Here is a 19,775-nt window from a genome sequence, read left to right as displayed (position 1 = left end):
TCTACAGCAAATTAGGATGCCACATAAAGCTGGATGCCCAGTACTCCTACGATGAGATGGGAGGCAGAGACAGAATTCTGGAAGCTCAAGGGCCAGATAGCCTGTGTATGCATCCTCAGACAAGAGACCCTGTCTCAAACAAGGTGGAAGGCAAGGAACTCTGAAGTTGTTGACCTTCACATGCACACCTTCACATGCACACTATTGCACATGCACACATGGACACACCACAGACACAGACACATATTTTTTAAAGAATAAAAAAGAATCTATTTTACATATGTATTTTTTTCATCCTTTTTGAGACAAGGTCTCCCTGTAGCCACAGCTGGCCTGGAACTTGCTATATAAACCAGAGATCCCCCTGCCTTGCCTCCTGAGTGCTGGGATTAAATGTGTGAGCCACCATGTTCTGGCCTGGAACTCACTATAAAGACTAGGCTAGCTTGGACTTAACAGTGATCTACTTGCTTCTGTCTCCTGGGTGCTGGGATTAAAAGTATGAGCCACCATGCTCAGGTCAAAAGTGTCATTATACTTCTAAAAAGTGTACCTACAAGGAAATTTTGAATCATACACATGGGCTGTTGGGATTTGGGCAGTGTCAAGCTACAAGATTAAATGACAGACATGCAGAGCCTGTCTATCCTGCATTAAGTGTGGAACTAGGCTTCATAAAGAAGCACTCCTAAGTCCTGTGAGGGGCATGGACCAAGTTCTCAGGGCACTAGTAGCTCAGTTTTCCAGAATAGAGGCTACTGGGAACACAGCTGGAAAGGTAAGCCGTCTTTAGTGGTTTAAATTGGTTTGAAGCAGTGGTCAGAGCCATGTTTGCCTTTGGAGTTTTTACTTAAGGGTGAGCAATCACGGCCACATAGACCCTGGGCTCTTCCTCTCATTTCTCACAGGCAAGAAAAAAGATCTCAGTGTGTTGTGCAGAGCCTCAGGCTGGGGCTTCTGACTTCTGGGTGTAGGAGCCTGGCAGTCTGCAGACTTGGGACACCACAACTATGGCCTCCTCCTCCACCTAGCTGTGTAAATCCATATGAGCACAGATCTGTAAAACAACTTGGGTTTGTGGAGTGAGTACTTCAAGGTCAACATTTGCAGTGGAGCAAGTACACTTCACAGTTTGCAAACTGTTTCCCATTGCTTAGTGTGTCGGAACCTCCCAGTCTCTGGTCACCTGATGGCAGAGTATTTGCAGAAAGCAGCTCAGAGAAGTTAGGTTTTAGTTTTATGACACTGACTGATGTGATGCAGCTGGGACCAGTACCCAGGCCTCCTGACTGACTTGCTGGTTTTCTGTGTATGTGCTGAGTGGTCCAGAGGAGAAGAAAGGAGAGAAGATAAAGAAGGAGGAGGAAATGGGACAGGGGGAGGATAAGGACAACAATGATGACAGAAATATACCTATCATTTACTGGGTACCTACCATGCCATGGGCCCTGTATATGCGTTGACTGTTTTAGTACATTAAAATTCACACTTTAGAAACTAAAAGCTGGAGGTCTGGTGAGATGGGTCAGTGGGTAAAGGTGTTTTCTACCAAGATCGATGACCTGAATTCAACTCGTGGAACGCACATGGTAGAAGAAGAGAACCAACTCTCACAAGTTGTCCTCCGATCTTCACATAAAATGCTGTGGTAGTACATGCTACACACACAGACACACAGACACACAGACACACACACACACACACACAAATAAATAAATAAATGTAAAAAATAAACTAAGAAGCTGGAAACAGGTATGGAGAGATGGCTCAGTGGTTAAGAACACTTACTGTTCTTCTAGAGGACCCAGGTTCAGCTCCCAGCATCTGTATGGCAGCTAACAACTATCTGTAATTCTAGTTCTAGGGGATGCCCTCTTCTGGCTTCTGCAGGCATTGTATGCATATGTACACTTACATACATGCAGGCAAAACACTCATACACATAAAATAAAAATAAATAAATTTTTAAAATTAAAAAAAGAAGCTGGAAACATAGATTAGGGCTCAGTTGGGGTGACCAAAGAGAATGTTCTAGACCTGTGAAAGGGAGGGGACAGAAGAAGAAGATGTGAAGGAGAGGATCCAAAGTGAGTTCATTTGTGTCTCAGTCACTCCTGAGTTATGTCTACTTGGAGTCCTGCAAGTCCCTCTCCCTCTTTCCTAGCACTTTGGCAAACAAGGTAGGGCAGAAGTGTCCCAAGGAAGCAGGGGTGAGACAGCAGAAACTGCTGAAGGAGCAGAGTCACCTCCTTAAAGCCATTGGCAGGGTCCTGGAACCCCAGCCTTGAGACCAAGAGGTAGGGTGGTAGTGTAGACAGCATGGAAAATAGATGGTAAAGTACATACAGTGTGCACCTCTTCTGCTTAGGTTGTCATGACAAAATAACACTGGATGACTTAAACAACCAACACTTCTCCAGTTCCAGAGGCTGGGAGTCTAAGATTGAGGTGCTGGCAAGTTCAGGGTCTGGCTTCCTTTCTGGCTCTTGCTTTCTTGCTGGATCTCCACACAGCATTTCTTTGATGCCTATGTGTACAGAGAGGGAAAGATCTCTTTTTCTCTTCAAAGATCATCAATCCTGTTGGTTAGAACTCATTCAGCTTTAATTACCTCCTGCTGCCATTAAGATCTAGAATATTTCCTAAAGGCCCTTATGTTAAAGGTTTGGTCCCAGAGCGGTGCTATTAAGAGACGATGGAGCCTTTAAAGCCTGGGATCTACTGAGAGATCTTTAAGCTGTGCCCTTTAGGAAAGGACCCTGGACATTCTTCTGCTCCATCTTGTGCTTTCACCATGATTAGTTGCTTGTGACAGAACCAAAGCAACCAGACCCACCAATCACAGAGTAGAATCTCTGGGTAACTTTCCCCATTTACAGGTTCTAAAAGCCTTGACTCCAAACACATAACACTGGGGGCTAGTGCACTAATAATGTATGAGGTAGGGGCACACACACAATTCAGTCCAAAGCAGACCAGTCCCTCTAGGAAACTTTATTTTGACCTCTTGGAGCTTGCAAGGACCTGCCTCTGAGTCACAGTGCCTGGATAAGCCACAGGCCACAGCCTCTATTTCAGAAGTCACATATATAATGTGTCTCTGGGATGAAAAAATGGACCCAGTGATCTAAGTTCCTCAGCCCTGCTCCATCTAAGGATTTGAGATGGGATTTATTGACTCTGGCTGGCATATCACAACCATCCCCCAAACTCCTCTCTCAGGTACCTCCTTGGGTTTCACCACTAGTGCTACTGAGAGGCATTCTGGCCATTTCCTCTCCTAGGAGCCTCCAGGGTCAGAGGAAGAGCAGGCATCTCAATAGGAGTGAGCCTTACCCACTCTAACCCTGGCAGCCCTGTTTCTCTACTCTGTAATTATAAATAAACCCAGATGATAGAAACCAAAGAGGACCCAGGGACAAATTGGTCTCCATTTTCTCCAATATTCTGGAACAGGAGCTTGTGACCGGAACCATGTTGATTTGAATGAGTCTCCCTAGAAAGATGTAACTCAAGTTTATTAAAGTCTCTGTGGCCCCACCTAACCTGGAACTCACTATGTAGACCAGGCTGGACTCCATCTCAGAGATCTGCCTGCTTCTGCCTTCTGAGTGCAGGGATTAAAGGTGTGTGCCACCACACATGGTCTCTTTTCATTATCTTTTACATTTATTTATTGTATGCATGCGTGCGTGCGTGCATGTGTGTGTGTGTGTGTGTGTGTGTGTGTGTGTGTGTGTGTGCGCGCGCGCGCGCGCGTGCCATGGCATGTGTGTGGATGTGGGAGTCAGTTATCTTCTTCCTCTATGTGGGTCCTGGGGATCAAATCAGGTTGTGAGACTTGAACCCAGATAGGACCATGTGACAGATTCTGGGCCATGAATTCAGGCAGAAATGATGAAGACCACTTCCAGGCCTGACTCCTAAAATATACCCTAGAGCCCCACTATCACTTTCTTGGCCTTTTCTTATTGGAAGCTGAGGGGCCAGGGGTCACCTTAGAACCCCCGAGGGAGATGCTAAGGCCATTAGGTAGGTTTCTGAATGCCTGAGTAGGGCCTTGCCCCTTCAGATTGAACTGTAATCTGGCTGCTGGGGCTCGGTTCATAATTGTTTCTTATCTGTAACCTTTCTTACTTGTGCAGAGGTGTGCTACAGTAAGCTATGGAATGACCTTAGCTAGGGTCTCTGCTGTGAAGGAAGTCACCATACCTCCAAAGACCAAGGCCATCTTCCCCACATCACTCTACCAGGGACCCATCACCCTTAGAGCTACCATTTCCTTCAATACTCAAGGCTGTCTAGGAGACCAACCTTCTTTAGGCTTAGTTTGGCCATTCTGCAACAGACACAGGGGGGAATGGAGGAAGCCCTGGGGCTGTCCCCACCCTCCAAGCTGCTCTACTACCTATTCCCCTGGCAGCCTCCTGTGTAGTAGGAGTTCACTCACGTGTTTTTGTGGAGGAGGTTTTGAAGGAGGGTTTTGAGTTTTTCCCTAGAGACGCCAGAAAGACAGTTTCGTCTCTGCACAACAGAGCTCCTCATATATGACTGTTTCTGTGGTTACCTGTCTTCTGGGATGTTTGCAGTGGGTGGGCATGGCAGGTGCGATCTGTGAGGGTATGAGGCAATCTGGAGGAAGCACCAGCCTGCTCCCCCCCACCCCGTGGCCCAGCAGGCAGCTGTCCCTAGAATGAGAGACATCAGTCAAGCCCCTTCCTCAGCTGGAGACTGAAGACACACTGAACGTCTGGGAGGGAAACACCCGAAGAAAGAGCCTGTCCCTCCTTGCCGTCCATTTTAAAGGTGGAGAAAAAGGCCGAGGACGGCTAAGGGTCTTCTTGCCAAGACCAGATGAGTTGTCAGAGGTAACCAGAGCTGGAGCCCAGGTCTTCCTACATCCAGACTGGGCTCTTTCCCTTAACGAGGCTCGGGGAGGTGGGTGATACGTGCACACGGGGACTGAGGTGGAGCGGGAGAAGGAACTGGCAGGCAGCCCGGCCGGGTGCTGGGGTGTCTGGGGTGACTTAAACCTCTCTTCTCCTTCCCTGGCCACCCGGGCCGCACTTCCTGCCAAGGACTACCGGGGCGGGGGGCGCAGGCGTCTGGCCCTTCCCGGCGCCGCCCCGAGGCCTCTCCCACACTCGCAGGCCAGAGGCCAAGGGTTAGGTAGGCGGGGCCAGTTCTCAGCCCCTCCCCGCTCCACGTGTCCCCGCGGGGTTGGGAGCAGCAAGGCAGAGCTCTGCTGTGCTGAGAAGTAGAGACTGGTCAGGATGATGAGGGCTGGGGGCCCCGCCCACCGTGGGTCCAGAAGGGGGCGTGGTCTGACTGCAGCCTGACGGGCGTGGCTAGGACAAGGGGTGTGGCCTAAGCGGGGGCGGGTCCTCAGGAAACTTGAGCGCCCGCCCCCGCCGCGCGCCCCGCCCCGGCCTCCGCCTCCGGGTCCCGCCTTCCCGTCCCTTCCTTCCCGGGCTGTCGGCGGCTGCGGGCGGTGGACCAGCGGATCGGCGGGCGCCCTCACCTCGCTCCCTCCCTGGCCGGAGGCTTCCTTTTGTCTCTCCGGGCGGCGATGGTCTCAGGGCCGGCTTAGCTGTTGCGGGCACCCAGACGCCGGCATTCCTAAGCCACCTCTCCGGCTTCGGTGCTCGTTCCGGGCAACGGCCGGTCGCTCCGCCGCTGCCGAACTTGGGCTCCAGAAGCCGGTGGACCGTGTCCTGCGCCGGAGCCGGTAGGGAAAGGGTGGCTGCGAGGCTGCAGAGCCGAGGGAGGGAGGGCGTGTGCACCGGCTGGCCGTGATCGGGCTCGTGTGTGTGTGTGTGTGTGTGTGTGTGTGTGTGTGTGTTTATGTTTATGTGTGTGCGCGCGCGCCGGTGTTGGCCGTGCCTGTGTCTCTGCGTGGTGGAGTCGCAGGTGACCGTGGACGGTGGTGTCTCTAGAATGGCGTGGCCTCGTGGGGATCCGTGCGTGGCCTCGTGGGGATCCGTGTGTTCCATGGCATGTGCACATTTCGGACTGCGTTAGTGGAATTGTGTGTCCGGGTGGTGGGGACCGGTGCCGAGCGGGTGTGGTGTGATGTGCGCAGCGCGGTGGTGGCGGGGTGGGCGTGGGCAGACTGTCCCGGTGCGCTGAACCGCTCTTGTCGGTGCTGCTAAGCGCACTGCGGAGCTCAGGAATCCAGGGTGAAGGCTGGGACCCGACCAGGCGAGTGACTGCCTCGCGGCCAGATGTGGGCTGACCCTCCCCAGGGCAGGGTCTGTCTCGTGGGCAGAGGTGGGCTGACCCTCTCCGGGGGCAGGTCCGTTTGCCCCACGTGGGACGCTGGTGAGCTTCCAAGAACATTAGAGACCCGCGCAGCAACATCGGCTCAGGTCTTCCAGACGGTGCGGAAAACTAACCCAGCCCTGGCCACATCTTGACGCGCCCTGTGACCTGAGCCAGACACACACCACCTTTCTGGGTCCCAATTTGCTTTGGTCTCAGATGGGGACACCCTCCCCCCGTCCCTACCCTGGGGCTGTCGTGACAGAATGAGAACGTTTTACGGATAGTTCTTGACCCAGAGCCTTGCACACAGTAGGTGCTGTATTAATAATTGGATTCTCATCTCTTAAAAAAAAAAATCAAATCTTTGTTTTGCCTTTATTGTGGGTGACGCTCTCGCATTTCCTCTCGGGCGGTGCTTTGTGCCTTCTTCCTGCCTCTAACTTAACCGAGAAGCTGGAGATTCGAGAAAGTTTAGAACGTTTTACGGATAGTTCTTGACCCAGAGCCTTGCACACAGTAGGTGCTGTATTAATAATTGGATTCTCATCTCTTAAAAAAAAATCAAATCTTTGTTTTGCCTTTATTGTGAGTGACGCTCTCGCATTTCCTCCCGGGCGGTGCTTTGTGCCTTCTTCCTGCCTCTAACTTAACCGAGAAGCTGGAGATTCGAGAAAGTTTAGGCTGCCCGGCGCGCTGTCTGCACTGCGCACCGGCGGGGCTGCGTCGCGCGGCCTCCGGGTGATCGCGAGCCCGCTGCGCGCGGTGCTGATCCTTCTGCGGGGAAGGCTCTCTCCCCGGAGCTGAGGTTCTCCTCCTGGTCCCGAGGCTGCGATTACGGAGTCTGGAGCCCTTTTGTTCAACAAGTGCCTGGGGCGGGGGGGTGGGGGTGTGCAGCTCCTGCTAGGAGTGTTGCCGAATGAAAGTGGCGGTCTCCGCAGACACTCATCTGGGGTTCCCAGAGCTCGGCTTGATCACGCCGAAGACCACCCCCTTTGTCTTCTAGCCTATGGATTTCACCCAGAGGAGGATGTTTGTCAGGACGCCAAACCTCGTCTCTGGATTCGGCTTTTGACACCCTCCAGCCTCACCCCCAGCCCCGCCTGGCCCAGCACCTTTGCAAATCAGCCTGTTGAGGGAGGCATGAGACCCCACCTTCTAGTCCCGATCCCTTGATTTTTAAAATATTTAGCATTGAAACCTTCTATTGGTAAAACTGCATGGCTCTGAATGAGCACACTGCTGCTGCCACAGTTCACTCTCTGGGAGCACCCACGACATCACTTAGGCATTTGCTCTGCGCCAGAGAGGTAGCGCCGGGCTTTCTGGCTAGTCCCCGCTGCCCTCTGCCAGATCGGGTGATTCCTTCTCTCCACTGCTTTGTCCTTATCTCACTAGTTTGAAAACAGCTTTTTAAGCAAGGAAGGAACAGACTCCCCAAAGGTTGCCCGAGTCTCTCAAAATGGAGCTCGGGCAGGGACTGGGCTAGGGAAGAGGTGATTGCCATCTGGGTTGTATAGGATGCGTTTCATAGTCTGAGGTGCTCTCTGCTTGTCCCCTCCTTGTACTCGGCAAGAAGCTGGAATGTCTTGCAGGCACTGAGACATTGGAGCAGAAACCTCTGGTTTGGGTCCTTTGGTTTGTCTCCAAAGCCTGAAGCCCTGAGGTCTTTGGCATGATGACAGTCCAGGGACGTCATAAGCTAATTTTTCATCCTGATTTGGTGTCAGAGACTCGGAATGCAACCTGTTCTCTGTTTTATCAAATGATTTTATATTCTAAGGAGAAAAAGGATTTTGATCAGAATCTTACTTATTTCTCCAATAAGATTCAATAACAATTAAAAAAACATCAGTCTGTTTTTCTCAGCTCAGAAAACAGACCAAAAATCTCTCTTGTTTTGTTTTCCTAGTTAAAGCCAGCCCTTTGTCTCAAGCAAACCAGTGTTTTGGCCCTAGATCTATTTCTGTTTCACTTTTGAAAGTGCCTGTAATTACTGAGCTCTTGAGGTTTTATTGGATAATGTGCCAGTGGGAAGGCCTAGGGGCTGTGCCTCTCCCTGTGTGGGATGTATTGCTATGGACTAGCCATGCACGCACCTTTGAGCCTTACTTTTACACTGATTTAAACTGGACCATAACTGTCAATGTAACAGCCTGGGAGTCATGACCATTGCCTTATGGAGAAAACAGAGCAAGTAGAAAGCCCAGAACAGAGGTTTGCCCAAACTCTGACCCAATACTCATTCATTTTCAACAAGCCCTCCTGGAGGTAGATTGCAAAGGAAATAAAAGAACGTGAAGGAATCATGTTAGAGTGTATCACAGTCAGGCTTTCTGTCCATAAGCCTGTGCAGAATTTGAAATTCCCACTGAGGGAAAAGGAATGGATCCAGGGCCTGATGCTGGACTCACTTCATCCGTACCTGGAACCTTCATGTTTCCTTCTGCTAGGTGGGGACTGAGTGTCCAGGAGCTCCAAGGGCTGCCTTTTTGGCCCAGGTCCACATTGACAAGGCAGCAGGATGGTTCTCCATGTTTTTCTCTCCAGCTTATTCTATTACCTTACATTGCTCCTCATAAATGGAAGAGTTCTGTGTTCACCCACAAAGCAGCAATAATCCCAGATCTTCACAGGGAGTCCCAGAGTTTATTTGTCATTGAAGAGTAAGCTCTTTGGCAGCTCAGTTTTTATCTAGATTGGCATCGGGTTTGTATTAGACCATTGCATTCCAGCAGGTTCTGAACCACACTCATTTGGTGTGGGAGAATGCTTTCAATTTGTGAGTTGCCAGCACAGGCTTGATGGGGGATTATCTGTGTTGTGAGTTTGTCAGCACCTGATGTCATTGTGCTTGGAGAGGGAAGGCCTGGATGGAGTTAAGATGAGCTGACACTTGGGTATTTTAATTGTGCCCTACTTTGGGGCTTCCCACTCAAACCTGTAGTCCTCTTGGGTTTCTTCAGGGTAGCTGTGTGTCTGTGAATCTCACATAGCTCTTGTCCTGTTTCCTTTGGGTTGGCTTCCTTATCTGGGGAGGACAGAGTATAATTGAATGGGATGAGCTTAGGAACTCCCTCAGTACTCCTTGCTCTATGTGAGGGAAGAACGTTTCTTTCAAATTGCTTTCTGCCAAAGAACCAAATGGTCAGGCTCTAGTGGTGCAGGTTGTAATATAACTTCAGGTAATCAATATAGTTTGACAGGTGGAACATTTCTTAGGTGCTGATGAGCAAGATGTGAGTCTAAAGATTTTATATATATATAATTCATCTGAAAAGCACAGTAAATCCTTTAGAGGGCCCAACCTTGACCATGTCATTGCAAGTAAAATTGAATTTCCGAGGCAAAGCTTCACATTTCTGCATTTATGAAGCATGGACAACTGAGGACACCCTTCCTGGAGTCAGAGGCTCTCCTGGACTGCCCTCCCCTGTACAAGGCAGGAGGCAGGACTTCTTAGGACAGTTTTCCTTTCCTTTAATAAACGTGGTGTACCCTCAGCACTTGCTAATCCAGTGATTTTGTTTTCTGGGTGCTGTTTGTTTCTTTGTAGTGTTTCAGGTGCAGCTAAGTTGGCAAGCAGCCAGAAACTGGGAATGGAGGTCCTGCCTGCCCCCATTCCACAGCCAGCAATGGATTTCTAGGAAAACTCAAGACTGGTAACTACTTCATGTGAAGGTTCCCATGATCCTAAGGAAAAAAAGATGGGAGGGCTGTAGCTCAGTGGTAGAGCATTTGCTTGGCATGCATGAGGCTCTAGGTATAATCCCCAGTACTACCAAATAAATTAGTTTAATTTCAAAATGGAAGCAGGCCTGGAGGGAGAGATTCAACATACGCAGTCTTCCTGGATTTCACTTTAGCATCCTTGGGCCCTCATTGAAATTTTTCCTTGTTCTAAGTCTATTTTAGCCAAGGATGAGTCCTTGATAGGAGGAGTGTAGTCAGATCACCTGCCCAGTCCCGTAGCTGAAATCATCTGAGCCCATGCCAGCATACTGGTAGGTGACGCAGACCTTTTGCTACAGCCCCAGTGCTGTGTTCTGGGATGGGTTACAGGCTGCACACTATACCTCTCTAGGGCCAGAGTTCCTCATTGTGTTGAACCCACATCTTCTACCTGTCATGACTGGACAGTCTCATGTACTTCCATCTACTAATTTGTGAAAGCTAGGCATCTCAGGTAGGCATGTGAGGGCTCTTTTCTATCCATCACTGTACCCGCCAAATCCTCAAAGTCACTCTGTGGCACTGGCCTCTTTTCTCCACCCAGACCCTCTTCCTCTCATGTAACTTACCGTGGAGCATGGCTTGTGCTTCCCTCATTACAGCCCTGACAGCAGCAGTTCACTGTAGAAAACACACAGTTTGCCTTCTTAGTTCCACCTGCCTCCAGGTTTGCCTTTTACACAGTGAATGTTATTCCCACACCTCCCATAAGCCTGTTCCAGGTCAGGCTCTGGGAAAGCTGGACCCCAGCTTCTCCTTTGCTGGTGCAGAGTTTAAGGTCTTGAGCTGGGGATGGGGGTAGGGAGATTATCAATAAGCCTTTGGGGCCCAAGGTACCACTTATAGAGAAAAATATCCTGTAAGTGGATAGCTGGGAAAGGGGTGGGCAGTGGACAGGCTGGAGGAGGGGCAGGCAGAGTGGTTCTGAACCTTTCTGTCTAATTTTCCCTCAGAATTCTGTATCTACAAGATTCCTACCTGTCTTCTACCTTTAAAATAACAGTTATATCAAGATATATTATAATTCATATAAAGTTCCACCCATTTTAAGTGTACAGGTCAATGATTTTCTATGAATTACAGTTATGTAACCATTACCATAATCTGGTGAAGAATCCCTGACTCTTTCTTGAAAGATGCTTCGTCCTTATTTGCAGTCACTCCTTGGCCCAAGCCCCATCCTAATCGTTCACTGATGATCAGATTCTGTGAGTTGCCTTTTCTTCCTTCTGTTCCTTCTTGAATTTGACTCAATCCAATTTGAGGCCCTCCTGGAGTCTTCCTTGTAGAACTAACTTCACACTCTGTAGTTCATGAAGGGAACTGGGCACTTGTTCATCTCCCTTCCACATGGTGAGCTCTCTTATTGGCCTTTCTGATCTGTACCTAGCATAGCACTGGTGCCTACAGTATGTCCCAAGCACATTGGCTGGAATGACTTCAGCTGCTTTTCTCACTGCTTTTTATCCAAGTCTCCAGTACCTAGCAGAGTTCCGGGTGTGTATGCTGTCAGGCGATATGGGCCTTGCTACATTTATCATCTTATTTCATGAAGAACTTGGGAGGCAAATGACATCAAACTTTAAAAAAATTTTTTTAATTAATTTATTTTTATTTTATGTGTATGACTGTTTGGCCTGCATGTATGTTAAGTGTACCTGTGTGTGCAGTGCTCATGGAGGCCAGAAGAGGGCGTTAGATTTTCCTGGAACTGGAATTACAGATGATTGTGAGTTGTTGTGTGGGTACTGGGAACCAAACCTGGGACCTCTGAGTCATCTCTCCAGCCCCTCAAATTCATTTTTTAAATGAAAGAACTAAGGAGGCCCAGAGCACGATAAGCAGCTTAGGGTTACCTGTCCACGGGAGGCAGAAGAACCCAGAACTAAACCAAGCCTCATTCTCTTCTTTTCCCATTTTGATTGTCATTATGTGCCAGTAGGACCTGGCTCAGGTGGATGCTCAGTTTTTCCTGTACAAGTCTTGTTATCCCTTTCTAAGCCAGAAAAGCACCCTTCAGGGCATGAGTGGTACATCATGTGTCATCATTTGCCTTCATGTTTGGTCAAGTCAACAAAAGTGGCTCCATAAATACCCATGCAGAGAATTCTCTTGGTAAATCAGTGGTATGGGTGGGGGGACCCTTGAGATGGGAGTGGTTGAATGGCATGGTGTGCTTTGATGCCTTGCACATTTCAGAAGTAATATTCTCCTTGCACTTTTGGGTTTTAAGGAAGCTAACAGACTGACAGATGCAGAGGTTCGGAGGTGGCGTATCCAGGCACTTCAGGTGGGGCTCAGGCCTCAGGTGAACACCATCAACTCACAGGTGATTTCTCTGTCAGTGATGTAGCCAGTCTCAGTGAGATTGTCTTGTTTCTTTCCATTTGCGAAATAGCTTGGGAAAAAAACAGGGACCTGTTACAGTCTCTGCTCGCGGATGTATTGTTAGTGAGATTGTCTTGTTTCTTTCCATTTGCGAAATAGCTTGGGAAAAAAACAGGTACCTGTTACAGTCTCTGCTCACGGATGGCAATACTCTCAGGCCATTATCTCATGTGCAGAAAGGGTTCTGGGCCCACCTCGACTCTGAGAGGAAAGGTGGCAAGTCTGTGACTGCGGTCACTGGTTAAACCTTCTTGCATGGTAGCACCTCTTAAGTCATTAGGTATTCCTTTCCAAATTCAGGTTTAAGGCATTAACTGTCTGTCTGTGACAGAACTATGTGTGAAGGCTTCTGGAAGGGAGCCAGGAAGGGCCCTAGATTAGAGACTGGGCCCCTGCCATTTTGGGTCTTCCCAGCCTCATGCCTTCTGAGAACTCTTTTTCAGGTTTCCTGATATATCCACAGGGACCCTAACATTGGAGGGTGCCCAGATTGATCTGCAGGTTGCTCCCCAGACTCAGTGAGGCTGGGCCTCCCTCCCCCTGCCTTGGAGAGTACTTGGAAAGCATGTGTTGTTTTTGGATGCCAGGGTGTTCTCAGGGCAAGGAGAACTGCTGGGAATGTTCACAGTCAACTCCAGAGCAGTGTGCGTACAGATTGTAAGAAGTTCCTACAGCAGCTAAATGCTCTGCCCTGGCTTTCTGTCTTCATTGAAAGGATGTTTCCTGAAAGCAGAGCTGATGGCTGTCCCAACCCTCCCTGTCATTCCCATCCTTTCCATTTATTTCCCTGTAATCTGTTTTTGGAGGGAACTGAGAACTTCTTGAAAATCAATCATTTCTAGCATTGTGCAATTTTCTCTATTTACTGTAGGTAGCTATGAAGAGATGCTGCTGGTGAGTGAATGCTGGAGGTCTGGAAAGCTGTCCAACCTGGGGTCTGAGGTAGGGCTGTGGGTGGCAGGAGGGGTGGCTTTGCCACCCAACCCTGGTCCATGTATAGGATGGCAGGGGTGTGCTTTGTTAAAAACCCTTCAGCTGTGTGGTGTCGGCCTATGCTTGGTGGCATAGCTTAGACAGTATGACAGGGCGCTGGCCTCCAGGAGTGGTATGTGACCTGCAGCAGTTGTATTGGCCTGTTCAGTCAGTGAAGGTAGAAACAGGCCTTTGGGAGATGCTCAAGTTGTTCTTCATGCCAGAACTCTGGCCTGTCTGGAGGATGCTGGCCCCTCTGTTTTGAAGACAGGGATGAAGGATTGCTGTTCTTGTTGGCATCTGTTTGTAATGATACCCTGTTGCTGAATCTATAAACAGTGTGACCTGATGATCCTCTGGCCTTGCTATTAGGTGAGAATTTGTAGTTTGGGGAAACTACACAGATAGATAAGCACAAATAAGGAATTCTAGGGCTTCTCAACCTGGGAGTCCAGGGATTGTACTCAGGGCCTCCTGCATTCTGAGCATGTGCTTAGCCATTGAGCCATACCCCACCCCAGCCCTTTAGTTTTTTTCTCTTCATACCTGCTTGCTCCTAGATCTATACCAAGGCTCTCACTTTTGATCCCTTGTCTCTAAAACACAACAGGAAAGCCATACTGAATAGCTCATACCTGTAATCACTATACTCCAAGGCTGAGGTAGGAGAACAAGTTTGAAGCCAGCCTGGGCTACAGGGTGAGACATTGTCTCAAACAACTACAACAACAAAATAAAACAAAACAGGGCCAGGTATAATCCTAGCACTGGGTAGGTTAAGGTAGGAGGATTGCTATGAATTTGAAGTCAAGTCTACGGAGTACCTTAAAAAAAAATTAAAAACAAATTAAGGTCGGTCGTGGTGGTGCATGCCTGTAATCCCAGCACTTGGGAGGCAGAAGCAGGTGGATCTCTTTGAGTTCGAGGCCAGCCTGGTCTACATAGGGAGTTCCAGGCCAGTTGGGGCTACAGTTGGGATCCTGTCTCAAAAAAAAAATCCACACCCCCCCCACAAACTTCTAATTTTATGAAATTTAGTAAGGTAATCAAGAAAATAAGAGTAACTGAAAGGTTCCCTGTAGCTCCAATCCTCTCCACACTTGTCCCTTTTAAAAAATCTTTTATTTGTTTTTTATGTGGATGTGTGTTATTCTTGCATGTATGTAAGTGTACCATGTATGTGCAATGCCTGCAGAAGCCAGATGGTATCAGATCCCCTGGAATTGGAGTTACAGGTGGTTGTGAGCTGCCATATGGGTGCTGGGAACCACACATGGGTCTCTACAAGAGCAACCAGTGCTGTTAACTGCTGAGCCATATCTCCAGTCCCATGGCTTATCTTGGACCAGTTACTAACTCCTGAGGAAAAACTCACTATCAGGGTCATGATCACTTTCGTCATCATCATCCTCATCATCACCATCATCACTATCATCGCCATCACCATCATCATAATCATCATCACTGTCACTGTTACCATCACTATCACCATTGTCACAGTCTTACTGTTATTTCCATAACCACAATCCTCACCATACTTACCACCACCATCATCACCACCACCATCATTGTTACCATCATCATCTAGTTTCAGCATTGATTCACATAGCACCTTCCTGCTAAGTTAGCTGTGCTTTATGGGCTTCTAGGAGACAGTAGTCACCATGGGACCTTGGATAAGATGAATGTGGGCATAGAAAACTCAAATGCAGGCATGGTGGAGTATGATTCTGAAAGTGGCACCAGGAGAATTACTGTCTGGAAGCTTCTGGAAAAATCCCACTCATTCTTTCAGGCCAGTGTTATCTGTGCTGTGGTGCTCTCTTTGCCCCATCCAGGGAGCCTAACCATAGTGTGTTGGTATCATGTTTGTTTACCTCTCCTAGAGCAGTGGGTCTCTGCTTGTAGAATCCTGGGGATTTCTCTTTGTTGACCCTCCCCTCCTGGCATAGAGCCCAGATGCCCAGGTGTGTGACTGAACTACCCCAACTTGCCTAACTGTAGGATGGTGGTTGCACTGAATTCTTTAAAATCTCCACAGCTTGTGCTGGGCATGGTGGTGCAGGTGGTACACGCCTTTAGTACCAGTACTTGCAGATCTCTGCGAGTTCAAGGCCAGCCTGGTCTACATAGTGAGTTCCATCCAGGTCAGCTGGGGCTACAGGGAGACCCTGTCTCAAAAAGACCCCAGAAAAAAAAAAAAAGGAGAAAAATCTCCACAGCTTGCTTTGCAGGCTTGCATGGCCAGGCCAGTGCACTGGTGGACTTTCCACTTTCCAGTGCATGTTGCTGACTGGTGTGCACTTGTGCTGTGCACTCATTAGAATTGTGGCACAGTGGTCTGGGAGCCATGGAGGATTTATGGGTTCGTGGAATGACCCCTATCCTGCTAATGTCTGGCTTTGACTTGGCATAGGGAAGGCTTTCTCTCCAGATTGCAATTTTCTCATTTGTCAAATGGGGCTTAGGGCTGGATAACCCCAAATCCTCTGTCAGTGCTACAGTTCAGGAAAAATGGTTAAAAATGTAAACTTGGTAGGACATATCCAACAAAGAACATAGAAAGAAAATGTATGTAGCTATACTGCCTGCAAAAAAAAAAAATTAAGAAAGTTCTTAGAATAGATACCCTGGAAACTGCTGTATTGAGAGGCTGTGTTGCAATTCAAAAGAAAGTGATTTTATGGAGAGAGGGACAGAAGTGTGAAACAGATCAAAGGAAGCAGAAAAGGCGGAGGGCTTGAAGCTAGGGAACTGAGCTCTGTGGGTTTCATCGGCCTGTGTCACCATTCAGCCTTTGGATTTGAACTCCATGCACTATGGAATTAAGACAGCAAGGCTCCTGGGAAAGGGGCTGGGAGGCAGTCTTGGGGGCAAGCAGTTTCAGGATGATGTCGCCCGAGGTGGGAACCTGGTGGAAGGTTGGCAGGTGAGCTTAACCCTCAGGCTCTGGACTCTGTGCCTTACTTAGAAGCTGTTTACTGTTCCCCCAGGATGCTCTAAGAAGAAAAGATACTAATGAGGATGTTACTCCTCCTTATAATGAAGGGTTTGTGTTCTTGGGAGGGTCTACTACTGATGATCTCAGAGACTGATAGACAGTACTCCTTGTTTTAATTGTGATTTAGGGACAAACTAGCTTTATGAAGCATTGCATAGGACAAATGATCTCATCATTTTTCAGACAAAATATATTTAGTAATGTAAAGTACTGACAGATTTTTGCCTTAAACTGGTCTTTTGAGTGAATTCCCAAGAATTCTTTTGAAATGAGCACATAAATGGTAGCAGGATGGTAGGGATTAGTTGCAGGGTTGAATACCAGGAGTTTATCCAGACAGTTTTATTTCACTTATGTTTGGGGGAGGGTAAAGTCAGAGAAAGTATGTATAGGAAATATACTAATCTGTTAATAGGCATTGAGTGTGGATGGGAGCTGGGTGATTTCTCTATGTTCTAAATTTTCTAATAAGTATGCATTACTTTCACAATTAGAAAACATGGTGCTGCATGCCCATAATCCCACTTTAGGATGTTCAAGGCCAGCCTGTGCTACATGAGCCTTGTCTTAAAATAACACAAAAGAAGAAAAAAGGATGGAAGGGAGGGAAAAGAGAAGGAAAGAGTGAGAGAGGAAAGGAGGAAGAAAGGAGTCCTGAAACAGTCCTTGCTCACCATCATCTTTCGAATATTATCTTAATTTGCTTAGCAGACATCCTATTTATCCTCAGACTACCTGGAACCCACAACTTCCATACTTGTGACTGAATTAATGGAAATGTATCATAATACATCATTAGAATTTGCTAACTGAATCTAAACTCAATATCGAGTAAAATGCATTAGCTGGATATAAAGAAAAATGTTCTGAGTCTTCCAAGAAAGTCTCCATTTCACTGTGGCCAAGTGCAGTTTGTTCCTGACTACAATATGTTTTTGTTTTGTTTGTTTGAATTTGGGCATTCACTCATCTCTTTACCCAGAAGACTTCCAGGCGCCTGATGCTTTCACCTGGGTATTTAAGTTTTATTTATTTATTTGTTTGTTTATTTACTTATTTATTTATTTTTGTGTGTGTTGATTCTCCTTCCACCATGTGGATTCCAGGGATCAAACTCCGGTTGTCAGGTCTGGCAGCAAGCTTCTGACCCACTGAAACATCTCAGCAGCCCTCACTTGCCGTATGTTAAGGTGGCATCTTGAATTCTTAGTGCCAGTAGTCTCAACTGTGACTTCCATTGCTCCTGATTCTTTGCTTCCATCTCTTTTCTGCTTATCAGGCTAATGTGTCCAGCCTCCTTTTTGAGTGTAACTTTGGTGTCCCTGTCCTCCCCTGCCCTTCCCTCATGAACTCCTAGAGATAGGACCTGTTGGTTTCTAGGCCTGTGAATCGGAGGACTCCTGGAGAGACTCCTTCCTCCTATCCCTGTGACTCAGATGTTGTGGTCTGACGTTAGCTGGACTGTATTTATCTGCTGGCTGGGAGTGGGGCCATCTCAACCCTCGTTAGGGCCAGGCCCAACTTTCTGTGGCACCCCTCCAAAGGCCGTTATTCCCTCTTGTTTGTCAGAGTTTTAATCTCCTGGAGTCCAGGATATTGAGTCAGCAGTGGAAAGTTAGGAAGACAAGACAGCCATCAGGGAAACAGGCTAATATGAAAGATTAATTTTAGGGTGAATGAGGGAGAGAGATGCTGGGGCTTGGCTGGCTCCAGGCAGGTAGCTGGTGACATGTAGGAATCCGGGGTTGCCTTTGCTACCTGCTCACTGACTGCTTACTGTTTCTTGGATTAGATATGTTATGAATCACAGCTTTATAGTCTACTCTCTGTATTTATGATCTGGAGAAAAAAAATTGCAGTCGTCAGCAAAATAGCATTGTGTACTGTATATAACTTCAAGATCTTCACCATAAGGAAACCAAATTATAAAAAATGAACAAAGCGCTAGCGTTCAGAAATGGTTCTTTCAGATGCTGGGTACTCAGGTTTTTCCCAGGATCCAACACCAAGGCAGGAAGTGTGTTTGCCCATCACTGGAGACAGGTATGTTACTATGGAGACTAGGTGTGTCTCTGTGGTTTCCTGGGTACCCCAGTCATCCTCGGAACAGCATAAGCATCACTTTAGGTGATTTTTTTAAGTGTGTGTGAATTTTTTCTAAACAAAGGTCAGACATTTTATGACGCACAATATGATTTCTGACATTATTTTGCTTCATTCTCTTGTGCCTATTATTGATGCTGTATAGCCCTTCCTTTTCAAACTGCCAGAAACACTTTAATGCCTTGAGATAGTCCATCAAAAACAAGAAAAGCTTTAAATAAAGCTAGGAAATTTGTTTAGTGTGAATAATGAGTACCCTGTAGAATTCAACAAACAGGTTCAACAGTTCCATACTGTGCCCAGCCTTGATCCAGGGCTGGGGATGCCATTGCTGGGTTTATAGTATGGTCACAGTTTCCATGTTAGTCAGAGTTCTATCACAAAATGCCTGAGATAGGGGCTGGAGAGATGACTCAGCAGCTAAGAGCACTGGCTGCTCTTGCAGAGGACCTGGGTTCAGTTCCCAGAACCCAGATGGTGGCTATCATTTGTCTGTATCTCCAGTTCCAGGGGATCTGATGCCCTTTTCTGACCTCTGTGGGCATTACACAACACATGGGTGCACTTACATACATGCAGGCAATACACTCATACACATAAAAAATGAAAATGTAAATAATTTAAAAGCTTTTAAAAAGCCAAAATACCTGGGATAAAAAACTTAAAAGGTGGGGCATAATAGCACATACCTCTAAACCCAGCACTGATGAGGCAGAGGAAGGTGATCTTTGTGAGTTTGAGGTCAGCCTGTTCTATATAGAGAGTTCCAGGCCAAAACAAACAATAAAAACAAAACAAGAAGGAAAAAAAACTAACAACTTAAAAGACAGAGAAGGCCTAGCAAGATGGCTCATTAGGTTAGGTCATTTGTTGCTAAGCCTGCCAACCTAAATTCAGTCTCTGGGATCCACATGGTGGAAGGAGAGAACTGACTCCTCCAGATTGTCCTCTGACCTCTACAGGCACAAAAATATATAAATAGATGTGTAATATATATAATATATGTATATATATGTACACACATACACACACATACATACATATATATATATATATACATATATATATATATTTTAAAGCAGAGAGGTTTGTTCTCACTGTTTCAGGGGCTTAAGTGCATGGTCACTTGGCCCCAGGGCATGACAGAAGAAGTGCTGTGTGGTAGATGGGAAGCTGGAGAGGAAGAGGTCAGGGTCCTTTCTAGGACATGCCCTCAATCATGTAACTTCCTTCCACTGGGACCTACTGCTTGAGGGTTTACCACCTGCTGACTGTGTCAGAGATTGAAGACAAAGCCATCAGCATACAGCCTTTGGGG

At 47.5% G+C, this 19,775-nt stretch overlaps 1 protein-coding gene across 2 annotated transcripts in view; it reads left to right on the top strand.

The window, feature by feature from the left end:
• Positions 1-5,448: 5,448 nt before the first annotated feature.
• The window catches only part of Hpcal1 (hippocalcin like 1), a 134,571-nt gene continuing 120,244 nt past the window's right edge, over positions 5,449-19,775 (top strand). For both annotated transcript variants that reach the window (XM_029554575.1, XM_008850117.3), the window contains exon 1: positions 5,449-5,728. The gene's annotated coding sequence lies outside the window, so the exon portion shown is untranslated. The remainder of the gene's footprint in view (positions 5,729-19,775) is intronic.

The sequence above is a fragment of the Nannospalax galili genome, unplaced genomic scaffold (genome assembly GCF_000622305.1).
Source record: "Nannospalax galili isolate Female #2095 unplaced genomic scaffold, S.galili_v1.0 scaffold100, whole genome shotgun sequence".
NCBI classification, from domain to species: domain Eukaryota; kingdom Metazoa; phylum Chordata; class Mammalia; order Rodentia; family Spalacidae; genus Nannospalax; species Nannospalax galili.
Note: the sequence above shows the minus strand (reverse complement) of the source record. Positions and strands in the feature narration are given on the sequence as shown.